General features: G+C 37.7%; 1 protein-coding gene across 7 annotated transcripts in view; it reads right to left on the bottom strand.

Annotated features, from left to right (window-relative positions):
- FILIP1 (filamin A interacting protein 1) overlaps positions 1 to 16,434 on the bottom strand; it is a 244,741-nt gene that overhangs the window by 168,951 nt on the left and 59,356 nt on the right. For 2 of the 7 annotated variants that reach the window (XM_049895726.1, XM_049895704.1), the window contains one exon: positions 9,618 to 9,720. The exons of the other annotated variants lie outside the window; for them this stretch is intronic. The gene's annotated coding sequence lies outside the window, so the exon portion shown is untranslated. The remainder of the gene's footprint in view (positions 1 to 9,617; positions 9,721 to 16,434) is intronic. 7 annotated transcript variants of the gene reach the window in all.

Below are 16,434 nucleotides of genomic sequence, written 5' to 3' on the forward strand. Positions count from 1 at the left end.
GTGGGTGGGTTTTGCAGCCAGGCTATGGCAGTAAGAACTGGGAGGTACCACTTATTATCAGACCCCTCTCATAGGTGACTAGGTGGAGTGGGTGGAGCCACCAGTTCTCAGGGCCCTGATCTGAGTAGGTGAGGACTCTGCTTAATGGGCAGGGCGGTGCCAAAGATCACAAATCTTCCACTCTCCTTTTGCTACTGTAGTTGAAAATAGGCTTCAGGTATATACCCTGTTGTACTGTGCTAATGAGAGCCTACACTGTTGAAATGGGCCCACACATGTCTAGATGGGGGTGAAAGGCCTTCAAAGTTCATGCACCCCTGATGCCTGTGCCTAGGCAAAGGAGCTGTACCTGCCCTGAGTTCCTGGCTTAGGGGAGCTGACAGATACTTTTTTTTGTTTGTTAATTTGTTCCCTCTCCAAATCCAGGAGAATGGCTCAGGACAGGCAACGTGTCCCACTTCTGGTCCAGGGGGCACAGCAATTGCTGAAGCCAGACCAGGATCACGGCAGAGCAGGGAAGGAGAGGGTAAATGGGAGAGAGGTACTTCCCAGAGGGGTAAGTTTTTGTTTTTGTTTTGTTTTTTTGATCCCGTGCAGTAGGTTAGACACTTGCACTTAACTTTAGCAGAATCAGCGTTGTTTCTCCCTGGTTCTGGAGGCTTGAGCAGACTCTCTGCCACTCGGTTTCTCTTGGTGTGGAAAATGCATCCTGAGTGCTACTGCTTGCCTCAGCCCATGCATGCCAGCTGATCTAGCCTTCAGGGTGACAGCCAGGTCAGGTCTGGCAAATCCTCGCTACTTCTAAACTATCTCTCCCTCTGCCTGCCACTCAGTCTGACTTCTCAACTTTGTGTTTGATGTTCAGGGCTCCTAGATTGTCATATACAATTGATTCAATTGTTTTTTCAGGTCTTTGTTGTCAGAGAGACCACTGGAAGCATCTAACTATCTTGGCCTCACCTCCTCTTGACAATTTTTGCATCTGTGTTCATAAAGGATATTGGTCTCTAATTTTCTTTTTTTGTGATGTCTTTTCCTGGTTTGGGTATGCCTGGTTGTGGTTATGCTGGATTCATAAGGGGTTTGGTAATATTTCTTCCTCTTCAAGGTTTTTGAAGAGATTGAGTAGGATTAGGGTCAACTCCTGTCTGAATGTCTGGTTGAATTCTCCAGTACAGCTGTCTGGGCCTGGTTTGTTTGTTTTGGTAGGATTTTTTTAATAACATCTTCAATCTCTTCTTTTTTGATAGGTCTGTTTAAATTTTCCTCTGTTTGTAATAATTTGGGTAGGTAGTGTGTTTCTAGGAATTTGTCCATTTCCTCTAGGTTTTCAAATTGGTTGAAGTATAATTTTTTATAGTAATCAGTTATGATCTTCTTTATCTCTGATGGCTCGGTCACCAATTTCATTTCTTAATTTGGTTATTTGCCTCTTCTGGGTTTTTTTCTTTCATCAGTCTAGCCAGCGGTTTGTCTATTTTGTTGGTCCTTTCAAAGAAACAACTTCTGGTTTTGTTAAATCTTTCAATTTTCTAATTCATTTATTTCTGCCCTGAGCCCTGGTAATTTAATGGTTAAGAGCTTGGCTGCTAACCAAAAGGTCGGCAGTTTGAATCCACCAGTTGCTCCTCGGAAATCCTATGAGGTAGTTCTACTCTGTCTTATAGGATCAGTATGAGTTGGAATCAACTCGACGGCAACAGGTTTGGTTTTTTTGGTTTCATTTTTATTGTTTTTTTCTGGTGTTTTTGGCTTCTGTTGCTCTTCCTTTTCTATTCAAGTTGTTGCTTTAAGTTTAGTGATTCTGGGTCTTTTCTTTTTTAATGTAGGCATTTATTGCTATAAACTTCCCTCTATTTTGCTGTGTCCCAAACGTTTTGATATATTGTGTTTTCATATTCATTTGACTCTAGGAATATTTTAATTTCACTTATGATTTCTCATATGGCCCAGTAATTTTTTAGTAGTGTATTAGTTTCCATGTGATTATTTTTTCCTCTTATTCATCCTGTTGTTGATTTCTAGTTTCATACCATTATGGTCCGAGAAGATGCTTTGTATTATTTCAATCTTTTTAAATTTGTTGAGACTTGTTTTGTGACCTAGCGTATGGTGTATTATGGAGAATGAACCACGTGTGCTGGAGAAGAATGTGTATTGTTCTGATGTTGGGTGGAGTGTTCCATATACACTCATTAGGTTCAATTGGCTTATTGTTTTATTTAAGTTCTCAATGTCTTTAGTGATTTTCTTTTTACATGTTCTGTCTATAAATGAAAGCAGTGTGTTGAAGTCCCCTATTATTACTGTGGAGTTGTCTATTTCCTTTCATACTCATCCGAATTTGTTTCATGTATTTTTGTGCACTGCTGTTAGATGCATATATATTTATAATTGTTATGTCTTCTTGCTGAATTAATCATTTTATTATTATGTAATGTCCTTCTTTATCTCTTGTAACAGATTTTGATTTAAAGTCTATTTTATCTGATATCAGTATGGCCACTCCAGCTCTTTTTTGTTTACTGATTGCATGAAATATTTTTTCCATGCTTTTATTTTCAGTCTGTTTGTGTCCTTGTATCTTAGGTGCATTTCTTACAGACAGCAAAAGTATGGATCATTTTTTTTTTAATCCATTTTGCCACTGTGCCTTTTGCACAGGATGTTTAGAGCATTTACTTTTAAAGTGATCACTGAAAACAAATTGTTTACCTCACTAATTTTGTTATTTGCTTTTTGAGTGTTTCATATCTTGTTTGTTTATTATACTGATTTTTCTGCTTTCATTTGTATTTGGATACTTTCTTGTGATAAGCCTTTTTGTTAACTTGCTTCTTTTCTCCTGAGTGTCTTCTTAGTAATTTCTTAGTGGTTAACACATATGTTACATTACATGACTTATAATTACTACAGCATCTAACATAAGAAAAATTGTGTACAGCCTTAACACAATAAATCTATTCCTGAAATGCCCCTCCCTTCCTCATTTCTGTTGGTGTGTCTCCATTAACATCTATAGATACAACCTATATCCTATAGGTTTAGTTTGCACTTATTTCTTAACATTCTTGCCTTTCCATTTGGAGTACTCCCGTGAGTAATGCTTGCAAAGGTGCTGGGTAATGCCCAATTCCCAGAGCTTCTGTTTGTTTGGGAATGTCTTGATTAGTCCCTCATTTTTGAATAACAACTTTGCTGGGTAAAATATTCTTGGTTGGTGATTATTTTGGTTCAGTATTTTTATATCCATCACTCCATTGTCTTCTGGCCTCTAGGGTTTCTGGTCAGATATCTGCACAAATTCTTATGAAAAATCCTTGGTATGTTAAATTTAGTTTTTCTCTTGCTGCTTTCAAACTTCTATGTCTTTGGTTTTCAGGAATTTTATTAGGATATGTCACAGAGTCGATATTTTTGTGTCTCTTCTGACTGAGGTTTGTGTAGCTTCTTGTATTTGCAGGCTTGGTTCTCTGCTCAGGTCTGGGAAAGTCTCTCTGATTATCTCTTGGAAAATTGTTTCCATGCCTTTATTGTTGCATGGTGCTCTGGGATTCCAATAATTCTAATATTAGATTTCTTAACTGACTCCCACATTTCTTTTTTTTTTTTTAAACTGACTCCCACATTTCTTTTTGGGTTTGTTCACTTATCTTTGTTCTTTTCTCTTGTTTCTCTTCAGACTTGATAAGTACAGATGTTTTGTCTTCTAATTCAGATATTCTATCTTATGCTCGTTTGACTCTATTGTTGATTTTTCTCTTGCTTTTTCTAATTCAGATGTTTTATTCTTCAGTTCCAGTATTTCTCTTTGGCTATTTTTTCTGTTTTCAGATTCCTTGTTCAATCTCTCATTTTCTTCCCCTGTTTGCTTCCTGAACTCCACTAGTTTCTTATCTGTGTGTTTTTTGCTTTCTTTAAACATATTTAGCACCATAATCTGAAAATTACCAATTCTTTGCAGTATTCTAGCCTCTATAGGAGAGATTTCCTCTTCTTCATGTTCTCCTTTTAAATGTTCCTTCTTTTCTTGTGCTTTTGTGTTTTTTACTAATTTTTGTTGAAATTGAGCCATTTTGTTATCTTTTCTTTAATTTTTTTATTCTGTTTATTGTGGGAAAATTCAAGACATCTGTATGCTTGGTCTCTGGGGTTCAATACGCATGCCTGGGCCAGGGGGAGTCATTGGATGCCTCTACTGGTGTGCAGTGGGAATTGACTTTACTGGGGTGGCTGTGAGGGTTTTTTTTTTTTTCTTCTTCTTCTTCTTTTAAGTCTTCCCTGCACTGGCACACCCATTAGACACAGTGTCGCACTGTGAACCCCCTCCTGCTTCTTTGTCAGTCTGGACTATTCCCCTCACCCTGTTGCCCTAGTGCCTGTTAGTTTCAGGCCTCAGAGAGGTTCAACAGTACTCTCACACAGTGTTAAGGTCTTCCTTTACTCCTTTCCACTTGGGTGGCCTGTGAACTCCCACAGCCAATTTGTGCCACCTTAAAAATCTGGCTAGCCGTTCCTCAGATAAGCTCTCTTTCTGTGTTCCCTGCTGGAGATGTTACCTACTCCCGTCCCAAAATGGTTGTGTTGAGCTTGTGCTCCTGATGTTAGCGAGTAGGATCTTTCAGTTTCTGTGGTGACCCCATTGCTCCTTGTATACTCACCCCAATTCTCCAATTCCTTAGCTGCTGTCTGGGGTTCTGAGAACTCAGTCTATGCTTGTTTTTATTCATTGTTCAGTGTGTTAGTTGCTGGGGGAGTATATGCAAACATCCACTTATTTTGTCATCTTGCTCCACTCTCTCCTAGGTATCTATGTTTTTGATGAAATAAATTACTTATAAATTGTCTTCTAGCTCTAACATTCTTGTGTTAGTGTGAGCCATATAGCAATGGCATTTAACATCGCTATGGCCCAGCTTTTTTTGAAGATGAGGATAATAATATCTGTCTGCCACTTGTGCTTTGTGGAATAAAATGAAATAATGAGCAGTGAGTGCCTAGTACAGTGCCATTGCATGTAGAAACTGCTTAATAAATAGTTGTTAGCTGCCATCTAGTTAGCCCCTAGACCATTGTGATCTATAGGGTTTTCATTGGCTCACTTTTGCACGTAGATTGCCAGGCCTTTCCTCCTTATCTTAGTTTAGAAGCTCTGCTGAAAACTGTTCAGCTTCATAGCAACATACAAGTCTCCACTAACACAGGAGTGGAGGCTGTACTTGAGGTGCACTGGCTAGAAATCAAACCCAGGTTTTCTACATGGAAGGCAAGAATTCTGTTCTAATAAATAGTAGAAATAATGATAAAGAGAAATGATGGTGAACATGAGGACACCAATGTGATTCTATAATGAGCCATCCACATCAAAATTAACATGCTGATTCTTCTCTTCTAAATGCAACAATATTCCCATTTTTTAAAAAATCAATTATTTGCCTCTAATTTTCAGATACAGTTTTCTCAGTTAATACCAAATAGGTTTGAATTCTCAAATGATATGAAGCAAATTAAAAGAAAGCAGTATTCTTTGAGTGTCTCTGGTTCTCATATTCTCCACTTCTGGTTGAACCAAGCTATCAGTGTGTGATCTGCAGTAAGCTACTTATTGCATCTGCCAAGTATATTGTGTACCATTGGTTATTCTTGTTAAACATAAATAACCATTAACAGAGAGCTCATGCTGCTCTTCCTTCTCATTCATACAATGGCTACAAGTGAGCCCACCGAGGACCCCACAGGAGTCTCTGTCATGACGTCTTCACCATTTTAAGCTGCTCTACAGTCAGTCTACCCCCTGTACACTCACTAGTTTATTCCCTTTGCCGCACACTCCATATACTAGACTGCTTTAGTAAATGATGGTATTTAAAGGAACTATTCTAGGTGTATGATTAGCACAGATCTGTTCACACTGTTTTCATTTTTTAATTACACTTGACTTGCACGTACTCTTACTGTGTATATGTATATTTTAGAGAAAAAAATAATTGTAAGTTTAAAAATATTTTAGCTAACAAAATTTCATAAAAATAAAAAAAAATTATACAACTCTCAGAGTTTGTTTTGTTGACATTTTTACCTGTAATTGTGTAAAAAGTTACATACATCAGCTCAGAACCTGTGACTGATTAAAGAGAAACAAAGGTAACCTTTATGGTGACTTTCAGTCTGGCATATGGTTGAAGCTGAGATTATTGACCCGATTGCCAAGGGGAAACTTTAAAAAGTCGATACAGCCTAACTTTCACCCACTACCTGATTCTTTCTCTTCTTGCCACTGCAGTAACCACTCTGACCCAAGTCTCAACCTCTCCAATTTATACTCTGAGGGGCTCTCAGGGAATTATTTTAACACAAAAGTATTTTTTTGTCAGTCTTCAGCTCAAGATTTTTAAGTCATTTACTATAAACCAAAAACAAGCTCTACAGTCCTATACCACCTGGGCCCTGTCAAGCTCTCTACAATGACTTCCCCTCCTTATCCTCGAAGAACCCTATGCTCCAACCAAGCCTGACTAATATCTGTTCCTTGAACACATCCTTTCTTGAGACCTCTGGGCGTCTGTCTGGTTCTGTCTCTTCCCTACCCTATTAGTCCTACTCTTCCTCTCAACTCAACTCAAGCATTATTTTCTCTTCCCTGGTTCCCTTAGAAGGACTTAGCTGTTGCTTTTTCTTTATTCTTCCTGAACCTTCTACACATGTAACTATGTGTAACTACTGCGTTGATTTGCTCATTTGTGAACTTCTTGAAAGCAAGAATTAAGTTGTTATTTTTTGTTGTTGTTGCTTTTTTTTTTTTTTCCACTTTTTCACCTAAATATAGTGTTTGGCATGCTGCAGGCAACTGGATATTTGTTAACTATTAAATAAATGGACCTGCCTTTACAGTCTAAATATCTGCAGACTCCATTCTACAGTCATGAGATTGCTCTTGTCACTGGTAAAATTAATTTTAAAATACGTTTTTGCACATTTTTCTTTTATTACATTTTACTGTCCTTTGGGACACTCTACCTGTCTGTGCTTAATAACTACTACTAACAACAAACTATCTGATCCTATTAATATCCTAAAAAATCATTATATTGCTTAATCCTACAAATATGAATCATTCCAAGTATTCGTAGTATATGTATTGTGAAATTTAGAGAATGCCCATGCCACAGATTGCCATAAGAACCATAAATTTCAAAATATTCAGTCAAAGTGATCAAATTATAAATAAAATTTAAAGTAAGAGATTTTTACTTATAATCACCTAATTTTCAAAAATCAGAAAGGTTTTTTTCTGAACCTCTCGATACTGTTAGATTCTCCTTAAACACCCCCAGTTCCATTTGTCATTTAAATCTTTCTTTTGACAGCTAAAGGCATTCACTTTGCTAACCACTTTGGAGAGGTAGCATTTGCAGCTGCAATCATTATAACATATGGCAAACTCTTACACTAAACAAGCCAAAGCCTAAATTCTCTACAGTGACATAACCGTGTTTCTTATTAATTAAATGCTGTGGATATGACCACTACTCAACTCGATAAAAATCTCTCTTTTGCATGTTTAGCTCAAAAGTTGAATATGCTAACCTGCATTTCAGTGCCATTCACAGAGTAAATTGTGGCTGTATAGAATGGTGTGCTCCCTGTGAAAGGAACTATGCACCTCAGTGGTTTCAAATTCATGGTGGCTTTTTTTTGTGGTAAACATTTAGTTTACCTGAGTTCATACTCCTTGACTTTCACTTGGACAAACCTGAAAGCTCGAGGTAGCCAGAACTGCCAACCTTTGCATAGTTTCTACCCGCAACCATCAATCTCTCTCTGGCAATAAAAGAAGACTAAACCTTGGTTTGCCCCATGTCACCTAGGAAGATGATGAATCTTTCATTGACTCTAAGCCAAGGATGACGTTTCCTACCAAATGTAAACCCCGAATGTTCTACCGGTTCTATAATTTGGAGAGTCAGGTTTTCTGCGTACAATGAGGCACGTTTCCTGGACTGTCTACTTGAGCCAGTTAATTCTAAACACTGTTGCCAAGAGTTTGCCCAGTGATTTAAAAACTCTTCCCTTCTGATTTTTTAATATTCAATTTCATTTCCTTGGCTAACATTGGTGTCATATCAAATGAAGTTACCAAACCTCAGGGAAGAGATGACTTGTCTCCAAAAAAGTGGCATATTATTCAGAGGAGATGTTTAGGCAAAAAACGAAAAAAGAAATGATTAAGGAACAAATCTGGTATGATCATAGCTAGTCTGCAAACTTGTGTGGCATTAAGAATCTGTACATGTTTTTAGGTAATCTGAGGTTTAGTGCAGGTAGGGAGAAAAATGGCTATAAACATAAAAACAGATTTTTTAATTTTTTTAAAGAATTTTTTTCCTTGCAAGTAACATGAGTAAACTTAATTCCCTAAAAATAAGTTTCAATAAACTTTTATCTTCTGTTGTTTTTAATTAGCAGGACGCATTTTCAATAAAAACAGTGGCTAACAATACACAGTAACTGGAGCCAAGAAGTGATTTAGCAAATCTCAGAACTCTGGTGAGGTCGATGTCACCTAAGGGACACTGTGCTGTGAGGCCTGGGTTTCCACCGACCATCTGAAAAGGAGAGGAGACCAGCGCTCCCATTACCGGGTTTGCAGACATGAGATTTGCTTTACCAAACTGAGATGAATTTAAATATTTATGGGACAGAGTGAAATATGGAGGCTAGTTGTCTAAGGCATAAAGAATAATGAAATTTGAAAGACAATAGCGAGGACTAAAGGACCTGAAGTTATTTTTACTTTGCAGGTGTACGGGTTTTAGATCAAAGAATCCTTGGAAAGATATTTATTTTTCAACCTTGACTCAAGATATTTCTAGTGTGCCCTCAGCTAAATATCCAAGTGAGACTAAATGTACTAAATCTTCATCTTAAAAGCAAACCCTATTTTAAAAGCTACTCAGACCTAGATGTTGTTAACAAATGCAAATCAAGCCACTTTCCCTATTCTCTGAAGATTAAGCCTTTGAAAAAAATCAAACCTGCTGCCAATAAGGAAGAAAGAGAACATTCTCAGGAGTCTTGAAATGAGATTTTTCAAATAGAAAAAAATAAAAATAATTGTAACATCAAACTCTTCTACAGAGAGCTATTCTCAACTAATAGAATAATATATTCCAAATAAATGAGGAAAAAAAGTGAAAAAATGCTTCAAAGACAGCATTTTAGATACTAAGTGAATCTGAAAATCTGTTTGTATTTGAACTTTCAAACTAATTAAATTTACTTTAACCTGGGATGGTAAGTGCACAGTGTTTTGTCAGAGCTCCTCCTAGATCACTAATTGGTTGTGGTATCCTTTGGCTACTGAGCCTGAATACAGTCAGAATCTGTCTCAACACATCACTCAACCTGCCCCTAACAATAGCAGCTCAGAGTTCCTAATCATGAGGATATGCGTTTGGCATTTCTGCTCTCAATTGTTTTAAAATATAACTTGATTAATTTATATGTGCCGTTGTTGTATGTTGCTGAGTCAATTCTGACTCATAGCAACCCTACAGGACAGAGTAGAGCTGCCCCATAGGGTTTTCTTGGCTGTAATCTTTATGGCAGCAGATTACCAGGTTTCTTCTCCCAAGGAGCCGCTTGTGGATTCAAACTGTGACCTTTCAGTTAGCAGCTGAGTGCTTAACCATTGCGCCAAGAGGGTGCCTTTCTTATGTGCTATTACAAAAAAAAAAAAAAAAAAGGACGTGTAAATCAAATAGTAAGTAAATTCCTTCAAAAATAAATGCCTGAGTAGTCTGACAAAGCTTATTAAACCTTAACAAGAGTACAATCATGGGAAAAATACGTTCCAAAAATAATGACGTTTATGTCGCAAAAATTCTGAAATATTTACCCCAAATACCACCCTATAGAATAAGTGACTATATCTTCAATTCACAGCTTATATCTAACTTAAACTCTAAAGTTATGAGTGTCTATGATTCATCAAAATAATCAGTAGAAAATACAATACAATCCTGATCCAAATACCGACAGCATTCTTTAACAAGATGAAAAAGCTAATCATTAACTTTATGTGGAAAGGAAAGAGGCTCTGGATCAGTAAAGCACTATTTCAGAAGGAGAATAAAGTAGAGGGACTCACACTACCTGACCTCAGAGCCTACTATACAGTTAAGGTAGTCAAAACAGCCTGATACTGGTACAAGGAGAGACACATTGACCAATGGAACAGAATCGAGAACCCAGATGTAAATCCATCTACCTAAGGTCACCTGATCTTCGACAAAGGCCCAAAGTCCAGTCAATGGGGAAAACACAGTCTTTTTAACAAATGGTGCTGGCAAAACTAGTTGCCCATCTGTAAAAAAGTGAAACAGGACTCATACCTCATACCATACACAAAAACTAATTCGAAATGAATCAAAGCCTAAATATAAAACCAAAAACTATAAAGATCATAGAAATAAAAACAGGGTCAACTCTAGAGGCCCTAATATATGCCATAAATAAGATACAAACCGTAACTAACAATGCACAGACATCAGAAGATAAGCTAGATAACTGAGATCTTCTAAAAATTAAACACTTATGCTCATGAAAAGACTTCACCAAAGAGTAAAAAGAGATCCCACAGACTGGTAAAATTTTTTGGCTATGACAAATCTGACAAAGGTCTAATCTCTAAAATCTATATAACAATTGAACATCTCTACAACAAAAAGACAAATAATCCAATTAAAAAATGGGCAAAGGATATGAACAGACACTTCACCAAAGAAGACATTTAAGTGGCTAACAGACACATGAGGAAATGCTCACAATCATTAGCCATTAACCAAAACCAAACCAAACCCATTGCCGTCGAGTCAATTCCGACTCATAGCAACCCAATAGGACAGAGTAGAACTGCCCCATAGAGTTTCCAAGGAGTGCCTGGCAGACTTGAACTGCTGACCTTTAGGTTAGCAGCCGTAGTGCTTAACCACCACACCACCAGGGTTTCCTCATTAGCCATTACAGAAACGCAAATCAAAACTACAATGAGATACCATCTCACTCCAACATTACTGACACAAATCAAAAAAACAGAAAGTAGTAAATGTTGGATAAGCTGCAAAGAGATTGAAAATCTTATGCACTGCTGGTAGGAATACAAAATGGTACAACCTTTTTGAAAAACGATATGGCACTTCCTTAAAAGACTAGAAATAGGAATACCATATGATCCAGCTATCCCACTCCTAGAAATATATCCTAGAGAAATAAGAGCCATCACACAAATAGACATATGCACACCCATGTTCACTGCAGCATTATTCACAATAGCAAAAAGATGGAAACAACCTAAGTGCCCATCAACAAATGAATGGACAAAAACTATGGTACATACACACAGTGGAATGTTATACAACGATAAAGAACAACAATGAATCTGCAAATCATCCCACAACGTTGATGAATCCAGAAGGCATTATGCTGAGTAAAATAAGTCAATCACAAAAGGACAAATGTTGTATGAGACCACTACTATAAAAATTCATGAAAAGATTTATACATAGAAAAAGTCTTTGATGGTTACAAGGGAGGGGAAGGTGGGGAGAGAAAAACACAAACTGGACAATAGGTAAGTGGTAACTTTGATGAAGGGTAAGACAGTACAGAACACAATACTGGGGAAGTCAGCACAACTTGACCAAGGCAAGATCGTGGAAGTTCCATAGAGATATCCAAACTCCCTGAGGGACCGACTAATGAGCTGAGGGCTGGGGACCACGGTCTTGGGGGACATCTAGCTCAACTGGCATAACATAGTTTATAAAGAAAATGTCTACTTCTTACTTTGGTGAGTAGTGTCTGGGGTCTTAAAAGCTTCGGGGTAGTCATCTAAGATACTCCACTGGTCCCACCCTATCTGGAGCAAGTGAGAATGAAGAAAACCAAAAACACAAGGGAAAGATTAGTCCAAAGGACTAATAGACCACAACTACCACAGCCTCCACCAGACTGAGTCCAGCACAACTAGATGGTGTGCAGCTACCACCAGCTGCTCTGACAGAGATCACAATAGAAGGTCCTGGACAGAACTGGAGAAAAACGTAGAACAAAATTCTAAGACCAGACTTACTGACCTGACAGAGCCTGGAGAAACCCTGAGAGTATGGCCCCTGGACACACCCTTTTAACTCAGTACTGAAGTCACTCCTGAGGTTCACCCTTGAGCTGAAGATTAGACAGGCCCATAAAAGCACACCAGCCCAAGGGCAAGGACAAGGAGGCAAGAGGGAACAGGAAAGCTGGTAACAGGGAGCCCAAGGTTGAGAAGGGGAGAGCGTTGACGTGTTGTGGAGCTGGCGACCAATGTCACAAAACAATATGTGTATTAACTGTGTAATGAGAAATTAATTTGCTCTGTAAACCTTCATCTAAAATATAATTAAAAAATAATAATCAGTAGAATTGGAATTTTACTCAGAGCAATATGATACCCAGTTAGAACCCAGTATTGCAAGTTAAAACGTCTAAAGTGGTTTTAAAAGCATATAATTCTGAGTGCTAAGTTCATTTCTCTGATTATTCTGAAAGAGAATTCATTGATGGACTCATTAATCAATCATAAAATATTTATAGAATACCTCTTGAATTCAAGAATTTCTTGATGTAAGTAATGTAATCAATTTATACCACTTTGGAAGTCCAAATGCTAGCGGACTTCTCATTCCATGTTGGGCAGCAGGGAGTGGCATGGAATCACATTTTAGAACAATTTGAAAAAAAAAAAAAAAATCCATAGATTTGCCATGATGTTTAGGTTAAGATATCACTTTGAAATGTTGATGATATATATACATAAACAAAATTCAAAGGCAAACCATAAACTGGAAGCATCATTTGTTATGTATAATTTTATCCTTAACATACTGATGATTAATCAATAATATAATAATCAAAATATCAATAATCATAATATATAAAGAGGTCTTGCAACTAAATAGAAAAATATATATAGAAAAACAGGCAAAGGGTATTGATAGGTGATTCACAAAGAATATAAACACATTTCCACTACTTCATGAAAATATATTTAACCTCATACATATACAAACCTGTATTTGGAGAATTAGGGAAATGCACAGCAAAACAAAAATGAAATATCATTAATAAAGATGGAGTTATAAGGCTAAATGCTGGTGAGGGTATGGTGAGATGAACATTCTCATATACAACTCATGAAAATGTAAATTGATATGAGGTAATGGACTTTCTCTTTTTTCTCCCCAAAACAAACTCCTCCTTTTCCTTCTATAAAATAATTTGACAAATATTATAAAGAGCCTTAAAAATATTCACTCACTTTGATCTCATAATCCCAACTTATGGGGATTTATCCTTAAGATATAATCAGAGATGTGGCCAGAGTTTTATTGACAAGAATTTTTACCAAAGTTTTAATAGTATCATTAAATCCCAAATTCTGAAGCATTGGAAATGACTTTGAAGACCAATAATGGGAGTATTATTAAATAAATTATGGTGTATTCATTTCATGGGAAATTACACAGAAAATAAGAATTAGGTAAAAAAATTATCTTTTGTGCAAAGTAATTTTATAAGTATAGTATAAAAAATATGCATAAAGATAAAACTTAGAAAATACATCAAACTATTCAGTAATTCTTTCTGGGTGGTGATGATGAAACTGTGTATGAGTTTTTTCTTTACAGTCACTTTTTTTTTCCAAGTAGTCTAGAGTGAACATGTATTACTTTTGGATTAAAATTTATTTTGAAAAATTTAGGCATGACACCATTTGATATGAAGGCTTCATATTACTATGAGACAAAAGGACAGAAGAATGAAAGGACCAAAAAAGAATGATGATAATTAAAACAATGGTCCCCAGTAGTAGATTTTACGATACTATAAAATGTTCACAGTAATTCCTAGTAAGGCAAGGGCTGCAGAAAACATCCCAACTGGTTATCTTGGATTACTGTGTGTAGAACTTTGGAGCTATGTATTTTGCTCCTGTCCTTTCCCTCTGCTTTACTTCCCTAAATTCTCTTTTTAGGCCTTTCACCTCCAGAAAATCTCTCTCCATCTCAACCTATTGCAACCTCATTCCACTAGAAACCAAGAGTATGTTTTGTCTGTACCTCTTATTTGGCACTTAAATTATATTGTTCTGCTTTTCTGCTTTTTAGTTTAGTTTTTTTTAATTTGTTTGTTTTGTTTTTTACATTTAGACTTTTACTCCTAAATTGGATTTTAAAATTTCACTAAGGAAGAGATGAAGTCCCTGAGTGGTGCAAATGGTTAATACCCTTGGCTGCTAACTGAAAACTTGATTGTTACAGTCCACCCGGAGGCACCAGGAAAGAAAGGCCTGGTGATCTAGTTCTGCAAAATCAGCCATCAAAAATCCTATGGAGCACATTCTACTCTGACACACATGGGGTCGCTATAAGTCAGAATCTACCCGATGGCAACTGGTTTAGAGAAGAGATGCTGTTAAAAATTCTTTTGTAAGCCTGTGAGCAGCCATCTAGGATACTCCGCTGGTCTCATCCCTTCGGGAGCAAGGAAGAATGAAGAAAACTAAAGATACAAGGGAAAGATTAGTCCAAAGGACTAATGGATCACATCTACAACAGCTGCCACCAGGCTGAGTCCAGTACAACGAGAAGCAGCCCGGCTACCACCACTGACTGCTCTGACAGGGATCACAATAGAAGGTCCTGGACAGAGTTGGAGAAAAATGTAGAACAAAATTCTAACTCAAAAAGAAAGACAAGACTTTTTGGCCTAACAGAAACTGGAGAGACCCTGAGAGTATGGCCCATGAACACCCTTTCAGATCAGTAATGAAGTCACTCCTAAGGTTCACCCTTCAGCCAAAGATCGAACATGACCATGGAACAAAACAAGACTAAAGGGACACACCAGCTCTGGGGCAGGGACTGGAAGGTGGGAGGGAACAGGCAAGCTGGTAATAGGGAAGCCAGGGTTGAGAAGGGAGAGTGTTGACACGTTGTGGAGCTGTTAACCAATGTCATAGAACAATGTGTGTACTAACTGTTTGATGAGAAACTAGTTTTTTCTGTAAACCTTCATCTAAAGTACAATTTAAAAAAGAAAGAGAGAGATAAAAAGGAAACAGAAGCAAGCAGAGAGTTGGGGACCTCATACCACCAAGAAAGCAGCTCCGGGAGCTGAGTGCACCCTTTGGAACTGGGGTTCCTGTGCAGAGAAGCTCCTGGTCCAGGGAAAGATTGATGAGAAGGCTGACAGAGAGAGAAAGCCTTCCCCTGGAGGTGATGCCCTGAGTTTGTGCTTTTAGCCTACCTTAATGTGAGGAAATAAATTTCTCTTTGTTAAAGCCAAAAAAAAAAAAAAAAAAATCTTTTGTAAAGGACAAATATTGTATGAGACCATTACTGTAAAAACTCATGAAAAGGTTTACATTCAAAAACAAACAATCTTTGATGATTACGAGGAGGGGTGGACATGGAAAAACACTTAATAGACAATAGATAAGTGGAAACTTTAGTGAAGGGTAAGACAATACACAATACTATGGAAGCCAGCACAACCTGTACAAGGCACAGTCATGGTAGCTCCATAGATACATCCAAACTCCCTGAGAGACCAAATTGCTGGGCTGAGGGCTGTGGGGACCATGGTCTCGGGGAACATCTAGCTCAACTGGCATAATATAGTTCATAAAGAAAATGTCCTACATTCTGCTTTGGTGAGTAGTGTCTGGGGTCTTACAAGCCTCTGAGCGACCATCTAGGATACTGCACTGGTCTCACCACTTCTGGGGCAAGGAAGAATAAAGAAAACTAAAGATACAAGAGAAAGATTAATCCAAAGGATTAACTGACCACATCACCATGGCTTCCACCAGACTGAATCCAGTACAATGAGACGCTGCCCAGCTACCACCACTGACAATAGAGGGTCCCGGACAGAGTTGGAGAAAAATGTAGAACAAAATTCTAACTCAGAAAGAAAGACCAGACTTGCTGGCCTGACAGAGACTGGAAAAACCCTGAGAGTATGGCCTCTGAACACCCTTTCAGCTCAGCAATGAGGTCACTTCTGAGGTTCCCCCTTCAACCAAAGATTGCACAGGCCCATGGAACAAGACTAAAGGGGAGCAACGGCCCTGGGGCAGGAACTAGAAGGCAGGAGGGAACGCGAAAGCTGGTAATAAGGAAGCCAGGGTTGAGAAGGGAGAGTGTTAACATGTTGTGGGGTTGTTAACCAGTGTCATAGAACAATGTGTGTACTAACTGTCTGATGAGAAACTAGTTTTTTCTGTAAACCTTCATCTAAAGTAGAATAAAAAAATAATTCTTTGTAGCCTTACTTAGTCCTTCGAGAAATATCTGTTGAGCACCTAATATATGCTAGACACTGTCT

This window comes from Elephas maximus, chromosome 1 (genome assembly GCF_024166365.1).
Source record: "Elephas maximus indicus isolate mEleMax1 chromosome 1, mEleMax1 primary haplotype, whole genome shotgun sequence".
NCBI classification, from domain to species: Eukaryota; Metazoa; Chordata; class Mammalia; order Proboscidea; family Elephantidae; genus Elephas; species Elephas maximus.